Consider the following 27,787-nt stretch of genomic DNA (forward strand, 5'->3'; position numbering starts at 1 on the left):
TAGCCTGTAGCTCCCCAGATCCTCCTTTATGCCCTTTCTGAGGATAAGTGACATCTGCTCCCTTCCAGTCTCAGGAACCTCTCCCAGTTGCTACCACTTTTCAAAGATAATCAAGAGTTGCCTCACAATGATATTGACCAGCTCCTCAACACTCGTGGGTGCTGCCTGTCAGGTCCTATGGACTTCTGTACGTCCAATTTGCTTACATTTTCCTTAACATGCTTTTCCTGTACAGTGGGTAAGTATTCATTGCTGCAGACTTTTCCACTGGTCTCAGAGACCTGCGATTCCTGAAGGCAAATGTCACCAGTAAAGACCAAGGCAAAGCAAGCATTGAGTAGTTTGACCTTTTCCATGTCTTTTTGCAGCAGCACTCCTGCCCCATTCAGCAGTGGGTCCAGGTTTTCCCTTGTCATCCTTTTGCTGTTGATATATATTTGCAGCATTAAAAATAATATTTCTGAATTTGATATGGAGGTCTTACCAGTCAGTTTCCCTATTTGTTGTGCTTCTGTTGTATCTCACATTCATTTCTGCTGATGTTACACTAGCACCTTAATTCAACTGGGAGCATGTTGCATGTTACAAAGTCTTCTTTTTTTCCTCCTGACTTTTTGGTAACTTAAAAGGCCTGCTGTAAACTCTTTCCCTTCCTTCTGGCAGTGCAGAACTGGAAGTGTAAGTCTGAAAGATTATGCAAATCTTACTGGAGAGAGAAGAGTTTTGTCAGTATTGTCTGTGAAATACTAAAGTAAGAGATCTTTTGTTAGAAAAAGTTTACCAAAGTTACTGCTGTCCCATAATCAATTTTAAATGAATAAGACTACGAGCAATCTCAGCATTAGCACCCGAGGTTTGTGCATGCACTCGGCTGGTTATGTTTTAAATATGAGTCTTACCCTTTTGTCAGCTTGATTTATTTAACTGATGTTCTGTCTTCCAGTTCTCTTTTCTTCATGCACTTCCTGCATGTGTTTTCATTGCCAGACAGCACCCTGTGCCTATGGAACCAGTTGGCAACAGCACACATGCAGGTCTGCAAGACTTAGTCTTGCTTAACTTAGCAAGTTAGAGCTCTGCCGTGCAAGTTGTTTTGGCTCTAGATGCCTTCACTAAATGCAAATTAGAACCTTTTCTTTAGCCCTGGAGGGAGCATTTGTGTCCACCTTGTGTTTCCTGCCAAAGTGCAGTGGATGGAGTACATGTAGGGAAGATATACCACGTTGACTAGAACGCATAGAGCCAAAGTTGTGCGGCTTGCAACTCATCCCCGTACAGTGTGAAAACAAAAGCCCATCACTGTCCCTAGTCAACTTCATTCGCACTTCAAGGAAGACAAGAACGGAAACACTAATACCAAGCTGTTTTCCTAGGATGACATGGCATTTAGATAATCCTTCTGTAGTGATATAATCCTCCTGTCTTGTTTACCTTTTGAAGGGTAGGAAACATGAAAGGAATAACTCTAAAAGAAAACCGTGCTGTTAGAGTAAAAGGTAACCTGCCCAAATAGGTTCTCTGATGTTACTCTAGGTAAATACCAGTCACCAATCATAGTTAAAACTGTTGTATGAAGTGGACCATGTTGAATCCCCCTACCTCCCCTGGTCCCTGTTATATTAGTCATTTATCAAGGTTTAGAACCTGCAAAGGCCTACCACCTATGTGTATCTATCTGGAGACCTGCTTTCTAAGCAGATGCATTACTCATGCATGTGGTGATCTATGCCTGTAAGTTTTTTCACCATGGAAGAGATAAATCAAACCTTGTCATTCTTAAAGTCAATAGCAAAAATCTTACTGGACTGAGAGTAGCCAAGATTTTCTGTTCTTTCTCTCCTTTATGGAACCAGTTATTTTCACTAACTACTAGAAACACTATTGCTTCCTTTCATTTCTCTGAATGTCCATTTATATACTGCTGGGCAATTTTTATTGCTGTTAACTGTTACTATCACTAATCTTTCAGGTCCCTATTAATTTTTTCTGAGTCACTATCACCCCAGAGTTGTGCCACTGGAAATTTCTGGTCCATAGACAGGAAACTGGGAGGAAATTTTTGTCCTTTCCCAGAATATTCCCGGATGGGAGCTTGGTAACTGGAGAGCTCATTCAGCTCAATGCCAAAGCTGCTTAGCTCCACAGTCAGGGGGTTGTGGAAATGTAAGGCATCAGGAAATCATTTGTCTTATTTATATCAGAGCTTTTTATGGAGTCAGCGTTGTGCTGTAGAGCATTCAGATACTGTAGAGTCAGCGTTCCAACATAAGACTCTCCTAGCAAAAGATTTTCAGCCGATTCTACCACCTGATTGCAATGAGGTAGAATTATTACAGTAGTGTATTTCATGAACTGTGCGGTTCATGAGCAATGAAATTTTAATCCAGCTGCACAGTAATTTTGAGAACTGTGAGAATGTCATCTTAACTTGATATCCCTGCCACCTTAAATCCTGGCATATGTCTATGGGGAGAGACGAATTAAGTTTAGTAGCAGCTGGCAGGGGAAGATGTGAGAGTGAGACGAACAAAGTTAGCTAATAGGGAAGTTTAGGGATTAAACTAAACGTTTCCAATGTTCTCATCCATTACTCAGTGAAAGAGAAAATGGTATATTGTGCACTCAGCTTGAATACACTAATCAACAGTTTCCTGGGTGAGAATTGCACTAATGAAAATATATTTCAAGTGACACATGATCTGGAAACATCACTGTGTGTGTCTAGGCCAGACAAATTCGTTCTCAACTTACAGAATGGGAACAAACATCAGCTGTATCTCCAGCCATGCATAAATAGCTAAATAAATAAAAATTAAAATGGCTTGCTAAGGGTTTCCAAGGTGTCAGTGAACATCATCTGTTTTGATTCAAAGAGGTAACTGTCAAGTCATCGTGTTCTCCACATGACTTACTGAGTACCAGCAGGTGCCCAAAGCACATCCTCAGTGCTCGTAGTTGCGTTGTCATGGGCAGAATGACCGTTCTTAACATAGAGAGAACCACATCAGTTTTTAAGATGGATCTGGAAACCTGCCCAGGTTATACGTCTGTTTGGGTGCCTTCCACCTTGAAAGGAAAGTAAAGAGATTGAAACAAAGCCTTTAAAACTATTATATGGCTTTTTCTTGAGCATATGCAATTAAAATCAATAATTGTGACTTTCTTCCCAGCTCTCCTCTTCCCTTCTCCACACATCCACCCTTCCACCTCCTTTATCATGCCAACACAGGGTTCAGCTGAGGACTGGCTGACTTTACACATATGTACATGACTGGAAGAGCTGTAAACTGTGGATGCGCTGACAAATGCCGCTGCTGACCCAGCTGTAGAACCAGTTGCTTGCTATAGGTGGGTAGAGGCAAAGGGGAAAGCCCAGGGTTAGCTTCTCAATTAATACATTGCTGCCTATTCACGTGGCCCAACTTATGTATTTCATTGCTACTGATGTATCTGCTGTTTCAAATCTATCAGATATTTCTTTCTGTTCTCACTCATCTATTTCCTCCTCATTTTTGTTTTTTTTTTTTCTTTTGAATGCTGAGTTTTAAGGAGTGATTAATGCTTTTTGCCCAAGCTATTTTACATTCCTGCTGTGAACCTAGAAATGTTGGCAATGGCAAGTTTTTTGATTGTGTTGTAGATATTTACATCAAAAATATAAGCATAGGTGTGTAAGTAGGTCAGCTTGTGGTTATATTGCTGCTTATTGACTACTCCTGATGGACTGCACCATGCAGATCTTGCCTCTTCCCTAAGTATCTCCATATCTGCAAAAGATGGCCTTTAAAATGCCAATTTTAAGTCTTGTGTTCCTTTCACTTCTAGATACAAATGATACTACTTTTCATGTTTGTAGGGACTTTGTGAGATAATGGAGGTAGACATATGGGAGGGGTGGGGTTGCTGGTGGTCCTACCCATAGCAGCACTTATTTCAAAAGTGTTTCATTTGGATGTTTTATGGGGAATCTAGCATATGTCCCAGTTTCATATGCCCCTGTAAGTTTTATGGATACAAGGATTCTCCTGTGTTTGCAGGATTATGTGCATTTGTATGTGTGTGTGTGCAAAACAGATCCTAGTCATTGCATATTTGAGCTTCTACTCAACTGCCTAGAATGGACCTACTGGATTAAGTCATCCTAAAGTATGGGGCAGTGATCCTGTTCTTGTAAGCTGTGGTGGGTTGACCTGTCTGGATGCCAGGTGCCCACCAAAGCCACTCTATCACTCGCCTCCTCAGCTGGACAGGGGAGAGAAAAATATAACAAAAGGCTCGTGTGTCGAGAGAAGGACAGGGAGATCACTCAGCAATTACCGTCATGAGCAAAACAGACTTGACTTGAGGAAATTAATTTAACTTATTAGCAATCAAATCAGAGTAGGGTAATGAGAAATGAAAACTAAATCTTAAAACACGTTCCCCCCCATGCCTCCCTTCTTCCTGGGCTCAACTTCATTCCCGATTTTCCCTTGCTCCTCCCCCCAAGCAGTGCAGGGGGACAGGGAATGGGGATTGCAGTCAGTTCATCACATGTTGTTTCTGACGTTCCTTCCTCCTCATGTTCTTCCCCTGCTCCAGCATGGGGTCCCTCCCATGGGAGACAGTCCTCCGTGAACTTCTCCAATATGGGTCCTTCCCATGGGCTGCAGTTCTTCAGGAACTGCTCCAGCGTGGGTCCCTTCCACGGGGTGCAGTCCTTCAGGAACAGACTGCTCCAGCATGGGTCCCCCATGGGGTCACAAGTCCTGCCAGCAAACCTGCTTCAGCATGGGCTTCCCACAGGGTCACAGCCTCCTTCGGGCATCCACCTGCTCCAGTGTGGGGTGCTCCACGGGCTGTAGGTGGATATCTGCTCCACCATGGACCTCCATGGGCTGCAGGGGGACAGCCTGCCTCACCATGGTCTTTCCCACGGGCTGCAGGGGAATCTCTGCTCAGGTGCCTGGAGCCCCTCCTCCCCCTCCTTCTTCCCTGACCTTGGTGTCTGCAGAGTTGTTTCTCTCACATGTTCTCACTCCTCTGCTCTGGCTGCTGTTCTGCAGCAATGGTTTTTTTTTCCCCCTCTTCTTAAATATGTTATCCCAGAGGTGCTACCACCGTCGCTGATGGGCTCAGCCTTGGCCAGCTGCGGGTCCGACTTGGAGCCAGCTGGCGTTGGCTCTGTCGGACACAGGGGAAGCTTCTAGCAGCTTTTGACAGAAGCCACCCCTGTAGCCCCCCCACTACCAAAACCTTGCCATGCAAACCCAATACAGAAGCATTCTTGAAGGCTGTGTTACGTCTTTGCTATGTAGATGCAATAAAGCAATAAGAAGAAATCACCTGTAGCTGCAAATACAGAATAATGGATAAGAACTAAATACTGCTGTTCTGAATGATTTCTGGGAGCTTCTAACTCCCAACATGGTGAGCATAACTGGAGGGCTCAAAAACTGTTTAAAAGATTGCATGATACAATTTCTGTTCTTGATAGGATCCTTTAATATTTTGTGGAAGTTGCACCTATACCTTTGCATGTATGGACCCACCTCCTTTGCTCCTGAAGACCAAAGAGTTTCTTTCATTCAATAGCCTGTGTAGTTGCAGACTAGGAAATCTGTGTCATGGAAAAAGGAGAAATCATGTTTCTTTGGGGCATTCCCTCTCCAGTTCTCATAATCAGCAAGGACTCTCTTGAGCTGTAGGGTGTGTGTGGAGCACCTTATTTAAAAACACTGATTAACTTGTTGTCAGGGGATTTGTGTAATTCCTTTTTAAACTCAAGTGTGTTTGGCCTCCGCATTCCACAGCAGTTACCTTTCCTTTCTGTGGAAAAGAAATTCTGTTTCTTTGTTTTAAACTTGCTATGTGATGATTTCATTGATCATTCACAGGTGCTTGTCTCATAAGAAACAGTGAAAATCATTCCTGGCTTAGTTTCTCACATCTTTCAACACTTTATTGACTTCTAGCATATTCCTCTTTGTTTGTATTTTTTCAAAACTAAACTATATAGTTTTCCATACCTTTTCTTGTTCTTTTGCATAGTTTTTTGTACGGGATGATCAGAATTAGGCATATCATGGCTTAAGCAGTAGTAAAATGACACTGGTGATTGCTATTCCTTTTAAAGCAATTGCAAATGTTTTATTTGCCTTTCTTTGGTGGAGCTTTGCATTTTCCAAGGACTCAGGATGACAAGATGTTTTTCTGAATTGGTATCAGTAGAGTCCATCACTGTAAATGCAGTGTTAATGTTATTTTTCCATGTTGAATTTCATCGGCTCCTGCTTTTATCACTATATCTCTCAGCCCCATCAGTATTGCAAAAACCTTTGCAACTTTTTGCATTCAGCTTGTATTTTGATGATCCTGAATAATTTGTATCTTCACTTCACAAGTCAGCCCTTTTCTCAGATCATTTATAAAGATGTTGAAGTGAGCAGGTTCATATGTGATCCTCCTGGTAACTGCCCTTCTTCCTCCACAGAGAGAAGTAGTCATATAATTCTACCCTACAATTCCTTTCTTTTAATAAATTAAATTATAAGAGACCTTTCCTTTATCTCTAGACAGCTGACATTTTAAGGAAACATTAGTGACTGGAATTTTAAAGCTTTTTGAAAATTCAGGTACACACTATTCGTTGATTGTTTATAAAACATGCTTACTGAAGATTTCTCAACACCCTACTTCAAAGTGGTACGTAGAATATGCTTGGTGAATCCAATACTGGGCACCTGGACGTGCGTCCTAAAGAATTTGGAAACAGTTGGAAACAAGAATCTCAATTGTAAAATATTGCCGAGGATTGAATCATCAGTCCCTAACCCAACCCCTTACAAATTTAAGTATATTCGTGTACCTAAACAGGTATACATATAGGTATAACTGAGATTTTAGTTTGAAGAACACCTGTCTTATTTAGGTGTGGTAGAAGGCGTAATTTGCTCTCCCATTTATTGATAATGTGGTGCTCTGCTGTGAGTCAAGCTCAAAGCCCATCTTTTGACTTGTAGTTGGAAGATAATCATTGAGGGGTAACAAAAGTTATGCCATTTCTAAAACAACACTTTTTGGAGTAGAGCTGTGCCCTAGAGTCCCAGGTTGAAAGTTACCAAGGGCTTGTTGTTATATATGGGATGCTTTTTGTGTGTGTGATACTCTTGAGAAAACAGAGGACTGTGTTTTTATTTATGTGACAGAGATGGATCGTATTGCTTAATGCATGATCATATCAAGATCAGACACTGGTGAGAGTAAGCTCTTGGAGCTTTTTAATGCTTTCTAAGGATGATCGTGTTTTGCAACCAGAGGTTTCTGATCCGTTGACATTAGGTTACTCAAATAATGACAATATTTTTAACTGTGTTAGTCAATGCATTTAAGACCCTGATAGTAAAGTAAGCATAATATAAATTGGATGCTCCTCAGACACTGTCCCTCCTGCTTACCTCTTAGGGAAGGAATAATTTATTTTTTTTGCTCAGTAGGATGCTTTGTTGCTGATTAACGTGGAATGAGAACAAATGGCATGCAACTGGTACTAGTTTTTACTTAACCGAGCTTCACAACTCTCTTGCAGTGCTAAGGTGCCAAGCATATGGTAGTCAACTACTAATTAAAGAAGGCACTTTGATTAATATGTATCTTTTCCAATATGTTGCACAACTTACCTGATCTGTTGTGACTGAAACAACAATGTTTTTTCCAACGTCTACTATTTTCACCATCAGTTTTGCAACCTTTCAGCCTGTTTCATGTACTAGCAATTTCCTTTGAGGGTGGCAGTTCCTCAGAGACAGCTGGGGTTGAAAGGTGCTACCTTTCCTCCATGTAAATTCCTCTTAAATCTTGATTTAAAGCCTGAAATCTCAGGAGCCTTCTGGTGGACAGGTAAGGAATTCACAGAGATATATAGAACCTTCAGTATAAATGACAATCTATCCATTAAATTGACATTAGAGGCAAAGCAAAAAAAACCAACCCAACAACTCACCTCTACATTTGCCTCATCTTATTTTTGACACAATGGAAACAACCAAGTTAGAAAGCTAGTTACCATACACACCCTGTGTAATTAGTAGAGGGAGAATCACCTCACTCTTTGACAGTGTCTCAAATGTAAATGGGTATACAATGATATCGATGTGGGTTTCTTTGTAGAGCCAAAATGTTTGGAGTTTGCAGGGTATTCTAACTTCTAAGCTGTGACTTGCTGTCATGTAGATATTCTTAAATTTAGCTGGAATATTGATTTTAGAAGCCTGCAGTTTTAATACCTGATGATTAAGCTAAAAACCACTCAAGTCAGTAGAAGCCTTTATTCACTTTTACATGTTTTTTATTTCACTTGCTAAGCTGCAAGTTCTTGTCTTTTTCATATGTAAAATTATGTCCAAAATTCTGGCACTTCATTACCGAAAGCCTGTGTTTCAGTTATAAATTTCTTATACATTATCATCGAGTTTCAGTGTTTTGTCATTTAGCAAATACTCTCCCTAAAATAAGTAAGTTGCTCTAAGAAACTGTACATCCATTTGTCTTGTAAAGAATGCAGTTGCTTTAGTGGAAACTGTTTTGGTAGTCCACTAACAAAAACGAATACAGAATCAGATAACTTCAAAATGATTGCTTGCATGAATATTACAGTTTTATTGCTTTTTTTGTTTTAATTCTTTAACCTGTGGAAAAATCCAAAGAATGCTTTAACTGCACTTACTGCCTATACCTGCACTTGGACAGAAATGGGGAAAAAGATGCAAACGTCCCACTGAGCAAGGCTGTGAATAGTGTTAAAAAGGCAATTTCAGCTGGGCAGCAGGCATGCTGACAAAAGTTACACCTTCTCTGAAATAACCAGACACTCCTAACATGGTATTTTCTGGCTTTGTGGGACTGGGGAAACAAAAAAATACATGAAAAAAACTAGTGCAAGCAACAGACTTTAGTATAATGGCAGATAGACTGTAAAAAATGTACATATATAACCATAAAGGAAGCTTTTTAAAGATCCAGGCTTAAACCATCATGAATGGATATGAAAGCATATGACAATATTTAGTCTTAATGAAACTTAAGAGTCAGTAGGGATCCCATGTTACATGGAGCTGAGTCCTTGTGCTTGTTTCTGTCATGTCCCTCATTTTGCGAACTGTAATTTTTTTGTTCCCCAATATACTTAATTTCATGCTAGTTTGGTGACTCTGGATTAGTGATGCTAACCACTATTCCGTATAAAGTCCGTGTTTGCAGGGTCAGTGGGTGAAAACAATAATTTTAATTTTCAATGAGGAAATGGAACTCATACAGCAACCCTGGTTGGAATAATTTGATTTTGTTCTCTTCTTTGCCTCATATTTAGTATCATACTTTGGAATGATGGCCTGTTGAAAGAAATGGTCCCCTATGGAAGAGCCAATAAGAATGGGATATAAGAAAGCAGAAAATTTTATGATTTTCTTTTCTCTCTAAAAGGTTATTAAAAAATAAAAGGAATACAGTGACTGCCATTTGTTTGGGAAGTTTTTTCTTCTGTTGAACTACTTGATGCTGTTTACTGAGTGAGTGTTGGATGCTTGCAGGTTGGTGGGGGGAAGTGTGTGACTACGCAATACCATAAACTCATTTCCCACCCACCCCCGCCTCTAAGCACTTGTGAGGATAGATTGTATATGTAGAATGCATAGTCTGGATTTCATTTGATGTTAGTATTGATCTTCCTAAGGCAAGCTGAATACATTTAGGCTTGTTCTGAAGACTTGATCAGCAGATTGTTTCCCATGTATCTCAGAAAATTTGTATGCAGCTTGGAGTTGGGGGGGGCGTGTGTCCCACAATGAAAGCTAATGAGGAACAGGATGCCTGTTTTCTTCTTACACGAGGCACAGCAATCTGCATTTCATAACGTTAAACAACAGTCATATTAAAAGTGTGATTGTCAAGGTTGTAGAATTCTTCTAAATAAGCACTTCTTGATGACATCATGTAGCAGATAGCTTTTAGTTTTGTGTCATACTAATGGCATATGCTTTTTCCAATTATGTTTATGATTCCTTCCTGTAGGTGAGGATCAGACTAGGTTATAATAATGTCTCTTTCTGTCCTTAAGGTATATAAATCTGTTAATCCCTTTATACTCTAGTCATATATAATCTAGGGTTTCTGGCTGAGTGGAAACACTCAGAGCACAGCCAGATGTGTTACAGATGGTTTAAAGGAAAATGAGGAATCTCATCAAAAGCTGTCAAGGGACCTTTATAGCTTTGGTGCCACGGGATTGTACTGAGGGAACTTCCATGCTTCTTGTGGGTGCACTCAAAATCTTCTGATCCTTCAGGAAGCCGCTCAGCGTTGAGTTTCCATTTAGACCTAGTGTCGCTGAAATATGATCTTCTTTCTGGAGGCAATGCAGTATATGGCAGCCATGAATTCTGGAGATATGTTGTCAAGCACTTTTGGTGTTAGGAAAACTTCTGTAAGATCTGCTCATTCCACACGTAGCTTTCAGAGGGCTTTGAGAGTCCTCCTTAGTCACTTGTCTGAAGCTCAAATTCAGATCAGCCACAGTGTGCATGTCCAGACCCTGTTGAAGGCAAATGATTTCTAAGAAAAGTTCGTCCTGTTCATGAAGAACAGCCCCCAGACATGCTGTTCCTGTGCATGTCTTTACCCCAGAACCTTTTTCTCATGTTTAATGTGAATCAGTTTTGCTGGGCTTTAAATCCACAGTTCATTGTTCATGGGCATGGAGAAAAGATTGTTCTGTTCTTTGCAGCTGCCTTTTGTATTTGAAGCTGTTATCATTGTCCTCCCTCTTCTTTTCTTTAGGCTAACCCCATTCTTTCAGATTTTCTTTCGTAACCATCTGTTTGTACACCTGAGTAGGATGTTTATCTTCTCTTCGTGCTATTGTTGACTCTTTTCTGAAGGGCTGCTATGCAAGTAGCTGATCCTAGTCCCGTAGTTGTGCGGTTGATTATTTCTCTCTCAGTTAAGTACTCATCCTCCTTCATCCTAAAACAGATCTCTTCTTAGAAACTCTGCTCAGTGCATCTTTTCATTTTCACAGGCAAGCAGCCGCCTGGGTGTGGTCTGAGATTTGCACCTACCCTATAGTAGTTTCATTGGGATTATATTTCCCTAGTTAGCTTATGAGAATGCCAACCAAGAGCAGCAATAAAAAAATCTTTACTAAGTCAGCGACTGCGCATCTCCCTTATCCAGATGTCCTTATATTTTGTTCTAAAGAGACGTATTTTTGTTGCTCACTGTAGCCAGTGCTATTTCAGTTGTAAAATGAACTGCAAAGCAGGGAGACAAAAGGAAAAAAGAAGAAAAACAGAAAAGGAGCAGGGGGAGGACTGGTTTGGTATTTTAAGGAAATGCGAAAGTATCACGTTCCCCCTTTGCTTTCTCAGTGAAGAAAGATTTTGGCACTGGCATGGATTTTTAGGCAAATTACTTTCTCTCTTTTACTGCATTCTCTAAATTTTAACACAAATGTTTGCATGCGAATCATTTGCTTGCCATTAGAGGGTTTTCTTCATACCTTAATATTAGCAAATTGCCTTTTCAGGATTTTCTGGATACCTTTTTTTAGGTAATATACACACGTAGTTGACATTTGTCATTTTCTCCCAGATGACGCTGTAAGCAATAGCCCAGTTAGTAGTTCTCTAGCCATCATAACAAATAAACATCACACAATACGGTATATTTCAGTGTGGCATGAGATTTCCCAACAGACTATGTCATCATAAAGTGAACTACATCACCATGCTCTGTACCATTTGCTGGCTAAACCAGTCTTTTTATACTTTCTCTAAAGAAAAGAATACAATAAACAAGGACAGCCCTAGCTAAACAGATCGTAATACTAGTGTTAACACACTTTTTCATATCCAAGGCATATTAATTAATTTCAGGAAGAAATGGCTTGAATATTTTTAATGCAATGATTGAATACAAAGGGATTATTTTTATTGTGTGGTCAGTGAGACATTAACTGTCTCATCATTGAGAGATGGAATAGCTTGGCCGGTATAGAACAACATATGCAATATCAGAGTGATACAAGTCTGACTTTCAAAGAGTTGCTTCTTGCCTATTTACACACTTTAATTAAGCACACAACATTAATTTTGAGATCTACTAAATCAACTGAAATGCTAAATTAAGTTTCCTTCAGCAACTTTGACTCTGTGAACACAAGGTAGCTCAAATGCTAGTCAGATTTTGTTGCTTCTGTTGACATAACTTTTGCTAGAAAATTGTACTGTGTTCCAAAACATGTTTATGCAGACAATATTCATGTTTTGAAGCTGCGTGTTGCCCTGGTGCCCTTTGACCTCAGTGGGCATTTGATTCAGGCATTTTCAAAATAGGTTTAAAAACTGTTTCTCCCCCTCCTAATGTCTCAGATAAATCTGATGCCGCTACATTTCTTACTCAAGTGAGATGCTACAAGGCTTTTGACAGTCATGTAAATGACAAAATAGATATATCAGTGGTTACCACTGCGATTCAAAATAATATGAGCAAACTTTTCCACATAGGCTTAAATGAGTACCCATCTCATTTTCTTGAATGGATGACCAAAGGAGTTAAACATCTTTTGATGCTGTCAGACTCCACATGAGAGGGCAATATCCAGCTCATTATGGCTATAGCATCAACACCAAGCATTAGTTATACCCGAAATTCAGGAAGGGCAGGATTAGGCCTTCCATATATGCTGTGTACATTATGCATCACACACTGTCCCTTTCTTTACCTGCAGGGCAACAGTGGGTTTAAAAAAGTATTTGTTGCAATACAGGGAATTGATATGCGTGGCATAATTGCAGTGATTAAAGGACGAAAATGCTATTACAGCTATATTTCTTAGTAACTGGAAAGTGTTAATTACAGTGATAGTCCTTTTTCCAATGTGATATTTAACAATTTTACTAAATAACCATCATAAAAATATTCACGTTTGTATTCTTACATGCCGACAAGAAACTCTTCAGTAATGTGAATGTGTAAAGCTCTTAAGACAGAGTTTAATTTTGTTACACACCCAATAGAATTTAAAATCTTTTCATGAACAGTTGAATGGGAAAAATATCCTGGAAATTCTTTGCAAGAATTTCATTAGAAGTCATGTCAGGTTTAACTAAGATGACATTCTCTAATTTCCTTGTCAGCCACCACACTTGTCTCCTGCTTCTTCTCAGTTGTCTGTAACGAAGGTCACTTAAGTACGTGTTACTGCCTCTGTTAAACTGACAGGGTGGGATAGTAAATACAATATTTAGGGCATTTCTTTTAAGCTTCTACATCTCCTAAGAAATGAGGCACTGTTGTGTTGATCTGCAGTGTTGATTCCTACTTGCCTTTTTAAAGTGATACCATTCATGCATAAATTTTGTTGCACCTCAGATTTCTTTTAACTAGAAAGATGAACTTTGTTATTATTGCTATTCTAATTCATCTCTAGATGTTTGAGTCTTTTGTAGCTAACACTAATCCTCTGAAGCTAGGAACTGAGTTTTCTCAATGTGATGTGTTAATGCCAATATAACAGCACTGACAGTAGGAAGCCTAGATTCGTGTTCTCATAGAGATTAACAAGGATTTAAAGTACTTTTTCTAGAGAGAGATAATTATTACTATTTTCAATGTTCTTTTATATCTTAATTGTTTACCAAAGGACCTTAGGTAGCACCGAGGCACCTCACAGTATTTGTGGTAAATCATCTAAGTCGGCCTTCATACAAAATGTCTCCAACCTCAAAAGAAACAAACCAAAATACATGTTTCAACACTAGTAACCAGCTCTTGACATCTACCTGGTAGATTGGCTAGGAAGTCAATATCCTATACGACTCTGATATTGACCAGTATAAGCACCTACCAGATTACTATTTATTTGTCCCAAACTGCATACCCCTTTAACTGTCAGATACACTGTTTATGCTGGTTTTCAGCCCTGTATGTGCAGCCTCAGCCTCCTGTTTTTAGGGTCCAGGGAAGGTTCCCGTGAAGGTAAATGCCTCTGTTTCAGAGGGATGTGTTAACTCACGCTTACGTCCAGCAAATCTTTTCCCTCTGTCATTGCTCACAATGGAGTTGCATTCAGAGAAGGCACTTTTCCTGCTATAAAAAAGAGAATTGTTTCTGTTTCTTAGTGAAAGGCTTCTTACATGTGTTCCTACCTGTTGAGGCCTTGCTGTCTGAAAGCTCTTTGCCAGGGTGTATTTCTGCATGCTTAAAAGCAGGAACACAAAAAACCCCCAAACTTCCTGCGTATCCATCTCTCTGCAAGTTGTAATAATGCACACAGGGTTTGCATTTTGATGAGTTATTAGAGAAAGGAGCATGTGTTTGAAAAGTATGAATGAGTCTTATTTATTGTTCAATAATTTTTATTCCATTCAACTACACTTCCATGCAAATGGGCACGGCCCTTTTGTTTATGAAAAGCTTTATTAGTTTCCATGACTCTCAGAGTGGAAGCAGGGAACGGCACAAAGAGCGTGGGAGCAAACCAGTGGGAAAGCATCAGTGTTTGCCCGGAGGAAGGCAGATGTGCACTACTGCTTCATGCTAGGTATGGATGTATTTTGCTTCAGGTCCTCCTGAAGCCGAAGGAACTTATTCAAGAAGAGAGAAGGTACTAATATATTTTGCTGACTCAGGGCCTTTGTGCGGGTACGTGACTGCATTGCTAACTGCACCTTGTCAGTTCTGCAGGTGTGTATTTGCTAAGCAGGAGAAGATTCCTCCTGCCCAGGCTGTATTGCCTTCTCTGGAGTGGCAGGCACCACAGAAATGCATGAAGAGGAAAAGTTCTGTATTTCCTAAGCACTGAATTGTAGTTCTTGTTGGCTTCAAGGATAGATTGCAATCCAGTATATATAGTCTGTCTATAGAAGGAGATATATGCTTTATTTTTCTTGTAAACTGTCACCTGCAGGTTTATAACTGGTTGAGTACTAATTTATTTCACACATACCACTCATTTTTGAAATACATTGAAGTATTTGTAAGGAACTTTCATTTAAGTTACTCCTCAAAAACAAGATATATGATACTGCAGCTGCCAAACCCAAGATCTCAAAAATTATGAATAAGGTTTAAACTGCCCCCTTCCGCTTTGAGATTGTTATAGTAGCAGGAATGATAAATTGTTACTGTTGGTTTTTTATTTCTGAGGTTTTTTACAGGACACCTACTCCTTACCTTAAAGTGTTGGGGGTTTTTTTATTTTTCTTTTTTTTCTTATTTGTTTTCTCTTTGATCTTAAAAAAAAGTTCTATTTCTTGATGTTGCATACATTTAAATCTGCATGTTTCTTGTCAAGATAGATACTGCAAAATATTAGTTGTTAATGTTTATCTTTCTAAGAATCTTGTACAGAGTATGAAAATAACAGAAAACTCAAGAAATGGAGCCTGAGAATTGAGTTGTTCATACAATTTTAACAAGAAATTGAACATGTAATTGGCAGTACAGTAACCCCGGTTCTACAGTAGTGGTAGAAGCTAACTGGTATGTGCATGCTGTCCTGAATGTTGCATTGCTGTAGTATTTGAAAACTAAGCCCTTGAACAAGTCACACATATAAGGGGTTTTTTTATGCAATTTGAACACAAAACTCAGTACCAGGTGATGTAAACTCACGCTTTTGTATTCTTTAACTGAATGGAAGGAAACAATTTTGAAATAATTCTAGTTCTTAATGGGTTTTTTTAACCCTGTCATCTGTTAGTTCTTACTACTGGGTGAACAAGCAATGCCACAGTTTTTAAAAAATGTTTTATATCAAGGGCCATCAAAATTTGCAGCTTTCATCTTCCTTCACTGGTTTTATGTGATTTGTCACGAGGATATTGTATTACTGCACATTAACACCATTACAAAAAAATGGGCACAACCTATGTTTAAATTTCAATCAGAACATTTGGACTACAGCCTTTGAATACAGCATGAAACTGGAAACATTTGCCTTGAAGTCTTGTAAAACATGTTTCTTAGGCAAGATAAATTAAAGCAAAACAAATAAAAAGATCAGTGGGGTAAATATATACCACAATTCCAGTGCAAAACACTTAAAGGAGTTATTTTATATAACTCAGAAACTTTTCCTTTGTGAGCAACCAAGAAGAAGGTCTGATTTCTAGAAAACAGTAAGTTTCAGTTCTTAGGAATCTTATGAGTTAGAAAGTTACAAAACTGCTAGCACCTTAATACTTGAGGGCTTTATAAAAAGGCCTTCTGAGATTGGGAGGCGTTTTTGTGTGGTTAGTGATAGGACATTTAGGGATAGAAGAAATGTGTACCTTCTGTACAGTCGTAGTACAGCTGTTTCCAAACCCACAGACCTTTTCTACTGCCTTGCCTATTCTTTTGGTTTCTTGCAGCCTGTCCTTGTAGTAAGGCATCCCTGCTATGAATAGTAGGTGAAAGCTTACCCTTTCTTTTCTCTTAGAAAAATAAATCTAGGGCTATTCATGGTATCTAGCAGCACTCAGAAAATTTGTTGGACCACAGTTTAAAAAGTTTGTGTCCTAACTCATTTCCAGTTGTCTTCTCCTACAAAATGCACCTGTAGCCCATTCTGGTTGGCAGGGACATGTAGAAGCTCTTTTTGCAGGGGTTCTCAGGAGCACATGGGGATGCGATGATTTCAAGGGAGGTGGTGTTTTATTGGAACTGATGAGCTTGTCCCAGTTTTTAGTGGAGTTTCTTATCTCTACAAAACAATGAGTGCATTGCAGTGGGTCACTTATTAGTTATAACATTAGTTATATGTTTGTCTCTAAATGCCCCTAATTAGAAGAGGCTTAATCTTGTATTATTTGATGACAACTAGTAAACTAGTTGTTGATGTAACTTTGTAAATATTTACCTGTTTTATAGAGAACTGCTTCTATTTGATGAGGAAATTTACATGTTTTATAAAAGTGTATCTCACAGAATTGTAAGACAGTATATTTTGCACCGTTAATAGTTAAAAGAGATTAATTAACTGTGAAGTCAATGATCTTTTAAATCGTGCTTTAGCCTGCTGTGTCCTGTCAAAAGGCATATGCTGTCTTGTCTGATTAAAATCTTACGAAACCCTCCATTGGTAACATGAAAACATCTGTATTATCACTGATTTTCGTAAAATCTGTAGTGGTTTGGGTGATTAATTGATTTTTTTAAAATTTTATTTAATTTTTACTACAGCACTCCATTTTAGGATTATAGCTACCTCCTGACTGCAAGCCTGGCAACAAAACAGAGGAGCAAATGCCTGCCACTAATCAAAAAACAGTGCTTAGTAATAAATCACAATTGTCAAGCAAGGACTCTTAGGAGACAATAGAAGAAAACTAATTGCACATAAGGTACATGCCACAGACAAATCTTACAGGAAGCCTAGCTCACTCTGCGTTGTGCTATTATATTATGTGTAGGTGTCTTAGTAACACATTGTATCTTAAGTCACATATAGCCTGATCCAGCTTCAAAAATCCCTTTACCTGATCCATATCCCATGTGAATGGCACTATCTATGTGTTTCTCCTGCTACCTGTCTGTGCTTTTACAGGAACGTATAAGTATCTTCACATTATGAATTCTATAGACTTCTAAAAAAAGCAGATCTATCAAACTAGCACAATTGTTTGTATAGCACGGATCCCACAACCCTTGTCTGATTTTTGAGAAACTTCTGAGCAGAGTATTTTTTGCAGGCAGAAGTTTTAGATGCTATATTGTGTAGAGAGTATGTACTTGATGATACTCAAAGCAGAAAAATACATCACTGTTTTTATAATGATACGGAATATTTTGAGGATATTTTTTGACCTGAGCATTCTGTAAAACTTAAGAGATTACTGAGTGCTGGCTATTTACATGGCTATTTATATACAAATATATATACACACACATAGGTAATCTACTGATTGTTGATATTGTCGCAGGATTCTCATCCAGAGTATAAGGAAGTTTAATCTTATTGGTAATATTAAGGTTTCTTAGAATTGTAGCAGAGCGGGTAGAAAGACTTCTCAAAGGTGCAATTCCTATCTAATCAAGAGCTTGGTTAATTGACCTAATGGAAATGGAGTAGAATTATATCTGTGGTGACTTTCCTTTAACGCAGAATAAGGCATTAATTTAAAACACTGGGTGGTAAAACAGTAAAGCATGAGGGCATGCTAATTTCTGAGACTGGAGTTTGTTAGATTTTGTTAGGTTGGGTGATGAATATAAACCATTTGTGAGATTGAGCTGTTTGAAATTTTATGCTGTTTATGAGATCACTGGGGTCCAAACAATGTTCGTACGCTAGGAAGATTCATGCAAATAAGTGCATGTTTAAAGAATGAAACAAGGTACCACAAATTTTTGCAGAAAATAGTGCCATATTTATTTGTAAGTAAATATGTTTGTGAGATTGTATCTGTTATATAAGGCCATGTTGGAGGAGCAGTCAAGATGATACATTGAATATCTCTTGATCACCTTGTCATGCCAGGTAAAGAGGTTTTAAATACGAAAGGGATAGTAAACTATTACCAAACATTTACTTTGTAAGCATGCTTGTTTGATTATAGTAATAATGAATGTTAGCTTCCTGCCTTAATTTCTGCTCAGCTGAATCTATGATTAAAAAACCAAACACAAATTAGTGTTACTGGTCAGAACCTAGCAAAAGTGACATGCATTAAATGGGCTTTATCTAATCTCCATCCATGTCTGTGATCAGCAGGGGGCCTATGTGCACAGACATACTTTTTTCCTCCAGAATTTCTTCACTTCTGGGGAATACTCTGAATCCAGTTCCCCTTTCAGATTCTCCTAAAACCACCAGCCCCAATCAAGGCTTTCTCTGACAGTGATGTTGCTCTGAAGTACCTCTTTCAAGCTGCAGGGGCAAATCTTGTTGTAGAGATTTGTAGTGACATTAAATGTAGAAGCACTGAAATTGGTGTGACTGGAGAATGAAGGGGAATGTCTGGATGTGGAAGCAAGAGAAAGAAGGGAAGAAAGGCTTTCAGAGTGGCGGGTGCTGGTGACACTAGGTTACCCACATTATCAAGATCACAGCGTATCAGCACGCAAATTCTTAGGACACCCACTCTGGGAAAGCACAGAAGAGCCTAAGACAAGAGACAGCCTGCACTCAGACTAGAACAGACTCAAGCCATTAAGAAATAATGACAAAAAGATAGAGAACAGAGTTGGAGACATAACATACCCACGTCAGGAGACTAAACGAAGTTCACAGAAGTTAAAGAGGACAGATGCACAGATTTTCTTAATCATTATTAGATCAAAAATGAGCACAGGGTCTCCTGCCTAAGAAAAAACAACGAGTTGTAATGAAGACTCGATAGCGAGACCCCCTTGCCCTCCTATGTCATTACAAAAAATTCTGGCCAAACCACTGAGTACATACGTCTTGTGCCTGAATGCTGAATAGTCTGCTTGGACGTAAGCATCTCAGTGCATATGAGGGCTTGACTGTGTGAGCAAAATTTGTTTTGTTTTAAAATAAAATAATTTTCTCCTTCCATAACTGATTGCACTGAACTTTGCTATATGGTTGCATTAATGTTGCAGCATGTTTTCCTTCACTGTGAAAGTGATTTTTCTCTCTTTTAATGCTTGTCAATATCATTGCTTGAAATAGAAGGTCAGTAGGGTAGAAACCTGGGGGCTGGCTGGTGCTGCATGCCTGCATGGATGGTTGTCTTTCCTCCTTCACCACATGGGGTGGGTTCCACAAGACACCTGTGCAAGATGCAGGTCATGGCGAGCAGAAGGTGAATCACTGGGAATGATTCTAAAGGAGTAAGCCAAGGAGTTAACGCTTGCATGTATCAACCGGGTAGGAAAAGTATGTAGATAAAAACAGATATTCAGGGAACAAAGCAATATAATGAATAATGCAATCTGAGTGTTTTGAGGGACGATGTGGGCTATAGGTTTTGGAACAAGTTTAGAAAATACTCATATTTCAGCATTCCTTCAGCCAAACAGGTATAACATGGATCCTTACCTTAAGCTGACTGTGGAGGTTTGCATCACTAAATAAAACCCAGCTGTGAAGACTAGAGCCTGTTTTAATTGTGGGTTTTCAGAGAAACCTGAATAAAATGAGACATAGTATTTTCTTTACAAGAATATGTGAATAACAGAGCTATAACTCTCTTCTTGTAGGAGAGGAAAAAACGTATTTGTTCCTCATATGAAAATAGCTTTATCTTCCTGACCCCGTAGCTATAAGGCCCCATTGTGCATGAAGAGATTATAAACTCCTGTTGCGGTGCATCAGCTTGGGAGAGTACAGAGGGACTTTGTTCAGCATGTGTCATTAGAAGATAGTAGATGAAATGGGGTCTTAAAAAGGCAAGCATTTTATAGGAATAGCATCTATATCCTTCTATCACACACATCTACAATAAAGAACTCCTAAAACATCCTAGAAGTCAATGATTAGCAATACAGCCTGAAGTCTTCTCTCTTCAATTTATTTATGTTTCACCTTTCTACCTACATAAGTTTAATGGAAAGACACTTATGAAAACTTTTACAAATAGCCTTTCTTATTTTAAGTGAAATCTATTTATAGGTAGTTTAAATCACTGCCAGGGCTATGTTGGGTGAGTACTTTTAAAACCCACATAGGCTTTCCAATATATTTAAACTTGCTAGATTTTGTAAAGCTGAGATTCTCTCCTCTACAAGCACCTAAGTATACTCATGTTAAAAAATATTCTTGCATTTCAGGAAAAATACATATGCACAAATTTAACTTTAAACATTTAAACAGTAACACTCACTGAGGTGATCAGCTCTGGTGCAGGCACGTTCCGCAGTGGAGCAGGGGATCGCAATGTGCAAAGGGGGTTTCCTGAGCCAGGGATAAGCAATCCAGGAGGTTCCTGGAATGTATTGATGTCGTGGTTTAATCCCAGCTGGCAACTAAGCACCACACAGCTGCTCGCTCACTCCCCCCCACCCAGTGGGATGGGGGAGAGAATCAGAAGAGTAGAAGTGAGAAAACTCGTGGGTTGACATAAAGACAGTTTAATAGGTAAAGCAAAAGCCGCTCACGCAAGCAAAGCAAAACAAGAAATTCAGTCACCACTTCCCATCGGCAGGCAGGTGTTCAGCCATCTCCAGAAAAGCAGGGCTCCATCACGCGTAACGGTTACTTGGGAAGACAAACGCCATCACTGCGAACGTCCCCCCTTCCTTCTTCTTCCCCCAGCTTTATATGCTGAGCATGACGTCATATGGTATGGAATATCCCTTTGGTCAGTTGGGGTCAGTTGTCCCAGCTGTGTCCCCTCCCAACTTCTTGTGCACCCCCAGCCTCCTCGCTGGTGGGGTGGTGTGAGAAGCAGAAAAGGCCTTGACTCTGTGTAAGCACTGCTCAGCAATAACTACAACATCCCTGTGTTATCAACACTGTTTCCAGCACAAATCCAAAACATAGCCCCATACTAGGTACTGTGAAGAAAATTAACTCTATCCCAGCTAAAACCAGCACAATTGATGATAACTTCCTTCGCCAAGTGATAAAGTAGCCAACGAGGAGAGGTGCTATGCTGGACCTTGTTGTCACCAACAAGGAGGGGCTGGTGGGGAATGTGAAGCTCAAGGGCAGCCTTGGCTGCAGTGACCATGAAATGGTGGAGTTTAAGATCCTCAGGGCAGGGAAGAGGGCGCACAGCAAGCTCACTACCCTGGACTTCAGGAGAGCGGACTTCGGCCCCTTCAGGGATCTGCTTGGTAGAGTACCATGGGATACAGCCCTGGAAGGAAGAGGGGCCCAAGAAAGCTGGTTAATATTCGAGGATCACCTCCTCCAAGGTCAGGAGCGATGCATCCCAACAAAGAAGAAGTCAGGCAAAAACACCAGGAGGCCTGCGTGGATGAACAAGGAGCTCTTGGTCAAACTCAAACACAAAAAGGAAGCCTACAGAGGGTGGAAGCAAGGACAGGTAGCCTGGGAGGAATACAGAGAAATTGTCCGAGCAGCCAGGGATCAGGTTAAGAAAGCCAAAGCCCTGATAGAATTAAATCTGGCCAGGGACGTCAAGGGCAACAAGAAAAGCTTCTACAGGTATGTCGGTGATAAAAGGAAGACTAGGGAAAATGTAGGCCCTCTCCGGAAGGAAACGGGAGACCTGGTTACCCAGGATATGGAGAAGGCTGAGGTACTCAATGACTTTTTTGCCTCAGTCTTCACCGGCTAGTGCTCCAGCCACACTGTCCAAGTCACAGAAGGCAAAGGCAGGGACTGGGACAATGAAGAACTGCCCACTGTAGGAGAAGATCAAGTTCGAGACCATCTAAGGAACCGGAAGGTGCACAAGTCCATGGGACCTGATGAGGTGCATCCGTGGGTCCTGAGGGAACTGGCGGATGAAGTGGCTAAGCCGCTATCCATTATATTTGAGAAGTGGTGGCAGTCCAGGGAAGTTCCCACTGGCTGGAAAAGGAGAAACATAACCCCCATTTTTAAAAAGGGAAAAAAGGAAGACCTGGGCAACTACAGGCCAGTCAGTCTCACCTCTGTGCCTGGCAAGATCATGGAGCGGATCCTCCTGGAAACTACGCTAAGGCACATGGAAAATAAGGAGGTGACTGGTGACAGCCAGCATGGCTTCACTAAGGGCAACTCATGCCTGACAAATTTGGTGGCCTTCTACAATGGGGTTACAGCGTTGGTGGATAAGGGAAGAGTGATGGACGTCATCTACCTGGACTTGTGCAAAGCATTTGACACTGTCCCACAGGACATCCTTGCCTCTAAATTGGAGAGACGTGGATTGGACAGATGGACCACTCAGTGGATAAGGAATTGGCTGGATGGTTGCACTCAAAGAGTTGCGGTCAACGGCTCGATGTCCACGTGGAGAGCAGTGACGAGTGGTGTTCCTCAGGGGTTGGTATTGGGACCGGCGCCATTTAACATCTTTGTTGGTGACATGGACAGCGGGATTGAGTGCACCCTCAGCAAGTTTGCCGACGACACCGAGCTGTGTGGTGCGGTCGACGCGCTGGAGGGAAGGGATGCCATCCAGAGGGACCTTGAGAGGTGGGCTTGTGCGAACCTCATGAAGTTCAACAAGGGCAAGTGCAAGGTCCTGCACATGTTTTAGGGCAATCTCAAGCACAAATACAGGCTGGGCAATGAGTGGATTGGGAGCAGCCCTGCGGAGAGGGACTTGGGAGTATCAGTGGATGAAAAACTGAATATGAGCCAGCACTGTGCGCTCACAGCCCAGAAAGCCAACTGCATCCTGGGCTGCATCAAAAGAAGCATGACCAGCAGGTCAAGGGAGGTGATTCTCCCCCTCTACTCCACTCTTGTGACATCCCACCTGGAGTACAGCATAAATTATTTCTGCACAAGCAAGGACGAGCAAATGGTAATTCACGCTAATTAGAACTGCTGTGTTCTCTGTGTATATATATATGAGGGACCAAAAACCTGTCGTAGGTATACAGGCAGACAACATAACTGCAGTAAGCCTAGTTAATTTAGAGAAGTTTTTAAAAACTAGGCTGAAAACAGTTCAGGGGAAGCTACTGAGGAGTTCTTAAAGTCAGGTCTTTTATGTCAAGGAACCTAACTTTTAAGTGATACTCTGATTGAGGAGAACATTACTGGTAGGAAGAGAGTGTAAGACTATCACTAGAATAAGTTATGTCTTCCAAGCCCTTTAAGATATTGAAAGTTAGAGTCATAATAAATGCTTTCCTGAATATAGATGAAAATAAGCATGAGCTTTTGTGCTTTCTTAACCCGAGGCTTAAAGTGGAGAATGCTTGTTCACATTTGTCCCGTCCCACTCGGTGGGTGAGGGTGAGGTTAACCTTTTGATTCTCTGTGTGGTAATCTAGAGCAACGACAATTACTCGAGAGTTTCAATCAGATCACAACTTTACTCAAAACTTGCTTAAAACTGGGCAGAAAACAGAGCATAGTGGCTTGGCAGAACTTGTAACAGTATAACCATGACAAACTCCTCGCCATGATATTACCATGACAAACTCACAATATTACCACGACAAGCTCACAATGATATCACCACAACAAACTCGCAATGATATTACCCCGACAAACTCACAATGATATTACCCTGACAAACTTTCAATGATATTACCCTTATGTGCCCAGAATAAGGTCAGAAAACAGAGAGAGAAAAAGATTGATACAAGAAAAGGAGAGAGAAAGAGAAAGAAAGATATCACCACCCTTGAATCCAGTGATGGTCTCTGCTCTGGGTTGTAGTCCTCCGGTGGCAGGTGAGCGCAACATGGCTCTTTGCGATTGCATCTTTTATAGTCTAAATCTCTGTCCACAGTCACGCCTCCTGAAGAGTTATATGGGTTCGTTCTAGACAGTTCTTGACATATATGGTGGTATTCCAGATGGTTCTTCACTTGCTGAGCATGTGCGGCTTATTGGGGTGGTGGTCTTAGGGACTTTCCAAGGAGCTACAAGCCCCCTCCTCAAATAAGCTTTGTGTGGCCTCTGGCCATGTATGGTGGGTTACCCGGCTGGTTCTGCCAGAACACAGGACTGCACACCTTCCGCACGCCCCCTGTGTCCATGCCAGCCAACTTCTTGCTCATGTCCCTATTTGTTATGCAGACTGTACCTTGGTTGCTACAATGTTTGAGACATTGACAGATGTTAACTCTTTCAGTCCCTTAGAACATTGCCAGAAAAACTTTGCTGAGAACATACACATGATTGGGATCTTCAGATTTATTTTGCTATGTTGTGTTTTATAAGAAGCAGTACTCTGTTTTCATAACAAGTTTTAGAATTACTGGGGATTTTACGGGCTGGACCTCTGCTAAAAACATCATTGTGAAGAAATACGCGGAGAAATGATGGGGGATAGACCCGGATGGCTATAAAGGTTTATTAAGAATGGCTATTGGTGATTTTTATATCAACTTAAATTATTTGTCCCTTTTTACCATAAACTTAAGTTTCATTCATATAAATGTTTGAGAAAATGAATGAAGATTTATGAGAAACAAACTGAGATTGATCAGTGGCATTCCGTAATAACCCTCAGACATCGGTGTTGTCTTGACTTGATATAGATAAATCTGAAATTTATTTATTGAACAGCTCCTGTGGAACTCTTTGCCTCTTGGCTCACCTGGCTTAAAGCTTTCAACATTAAACTTCTGTGCTTTTACAATCCAGGCACGCTCTGCCAGAAATACAAAACAAATTCTGCCCAAAATCTATGAGATTTCAGGAAATTCACTAACTCTAGAATGTTTAAAAGACTCTTCAGGCTCAATGAATTAGTGTTTCCTAATGATTTTTTCATTTCACAATTCTACTTGTGGAATACACAGTACTGCATTTGGTGTGCTACACTGTAGAGAAAGACGTGATCCTGAAGTTTAATCTGTTTTATCAGGCTAAGGAACTTGATCTTCATTTGAAATCTGCTTCCATACATCTGTATCTGAGGATTTGGACGTGTTGCCACGGAGGAGTTTTTGCATTAGGAAAAGTGATGGAGACTGTCAATAAAGAGTCATTATAGGTTGTCAAATTGCTTGCACTAAGAAGTTGAATGCTGAATATGGAGAGTTTTAACAGCAAGTAGACAGCTCCATGAAGGACAATAATTTTTGCACTGATTTCATGGTAATCTTTTTAGTAGAATTAAAAATCCTTGATTAAATATGGCCTATATGTAGGAAATATTAATGCCATACATTACAATAATAATGGAAATTCTTGAAGCTTACCCCATTTGTACTTGCCTGTGTCTATGATGTGAGAGACATTTGTGTTTCACAGATGTGACAGAATCAAAGATTTCTCAGAATAAGCTTCATCTTCCTCCATAAATCACTCTGATCTAAAGATTTATATTATGGCTTGTTACATGCATTTATAATCTTCTACCCTATAAGTAGCATCAGTGATATTTTAGAATAATTGCTGAAAAAGAAATTCTTAGCCCTTGGCATGTGCTCTAGCAATGCCCATTCTTCTTGCAGTGATTGTCGAGTACGAATCTGTCATATCTGTGTAACCAGAATGACTTCTCAGAAGTTGAGTAGAGGGATGGAAGTGCAAAGACAAAGTGAGGTCTGAAGCAGGTTCTGAACACTTAAACAATTTAATTTAAGTCTTTATCAAATCACATGGTCCTCATCCATTCAAATGCATCAATCTGTTGACCTTTCAAATGGTGTGGTCACTCATTTGCTCTAGGAAGTTACACTTCATGGAAGTTTTCTTATGAAATAAGAGAGAACTGGACAAGCCTCCAGTTTGGAAAAGGAAGTAGAGGATGGACAAAAAGAAGATGAAAACTCTAAGTATACCTCAGAGAAAGTCTTAGGCACATGTTTGGTACATATATATCTACAGTGGAAAGATCCAGGACTCTTCACGTGAAAACCTTGTTCTTGGCATTACCACTTAATTAGTCATTGAGTATTCCTTTCATCTGTAGCTTCAAAATGTTGGAGGTATTTGATACCTGATCACCCTAGAGTCAAAAGGATTTCAGTGTGGAAAAAGGGGATGATACATCCATGGCTAAGAACCTGCAAACTCTTGATGTATGCAGAACTAGGGAGTCTGCGGCAATGCTTTTTCACAGAGGCTGAAAAAACTTGGCAGAGTACATTTCTTTATCTAGTATAGCATTTTCCAGGTATCTTCATTAGGAGAATCTACCTACTCTTCCTCTCTGTATGTCTGCTCTGAATACTCTTGTCTGTGCTCTGCACAACAATTTTAGACCAGTACTTCACAGTCTGGATAGATTACCTCAGGCAAAGAAGACACTATCCTTGAGCAGCAAATTAAGGAAACAGTATAATGAATCTCCTCTCCTATGTAGTAGAGGATAAAATGGGAGGTAGTTATGAGGATTTATGAGGATTTAATTCCCTTTTATATGTAAAGAGCCTTGAGCTCTTCAGTGGGGAGCCCCACGGCTGTGTGATTTTCTATACTGATGGTAACTGAGTAGAAAAAAAAAAAAATATTGTGTGGGCCTAAAGGCTGTCTCCTGTGCTTTATTCCCTGAGAGATTAGGTTGTAGCGATGGTTGGGATACTAGGCAGCTTCACACTCAGAATAAGTGGCAAAAAGACTCCTACAGCTCTGTTTGTAGGATTGTGAATTTCATTCAAGGGAGTGGGAAAAAGGAAAGAGGAGGGGTATGTGCTATATGAGATGCTATATGATGAGACGGTATATAATTTCTCTGTTCCTTCTTTTCTGAGTCTGGGGTAAATACAGGATACATGAACTAGTAGCTTAGCCTCTGGGCTTTAGTTAACTCCACTTCCTTTGATTTCACTCTGTCTGTGGCTTACTGCTCATTGGCCTTCCCTTGAAAGAGGTCCCTCCTGGGACCTGAAGAGTGTGAAAAGAGTGTGTCTGTGTGAGACTACTGGAGGCAGAAATCAGTGGACCTTTGTATATCAGGATCTCTAACCAGCAAGGCCTGGACAAAGTCTGGAAAGGCTTAACTGCATAAAGAAAAGACAACAGAAAACATACCCTCCAGAGCAGCTGGGTTTATTGAGGCACAAGTTTCTATGTCCTTCTTCATTCAGAGCATTTTCCTCTGACACCAGGGTATTGATTACTCATCACTTTCTTCCTCTGTCAAGAAGTGGTTGCTTTCACAGTTGTGTGAGCCGATGCCAAAGATCCCTGTGCCTCATTGTGCCCAAAATGGCTACAAAGTGGGCTTTGGTACCCACCATTTTTACTGTGACAGTAGCCAAGTGACTACTT

The sequence above is a fragment of the Gymnogyps californianus genome, chromosome 2 (genome assembly GCF_018139145.2).
Source record: "Gymnogyps californianus isolate 813 chromosome 2, ASM1813914v2, whole genome shotgun sequence".
In the NCBI taxonomy this organism is placed as follows: Eukaryota; Metazoa; Chordata; class Aves; order Accipitriformes; family Cathartidae; genus Gymnogyps; species Gymnogyps californianus.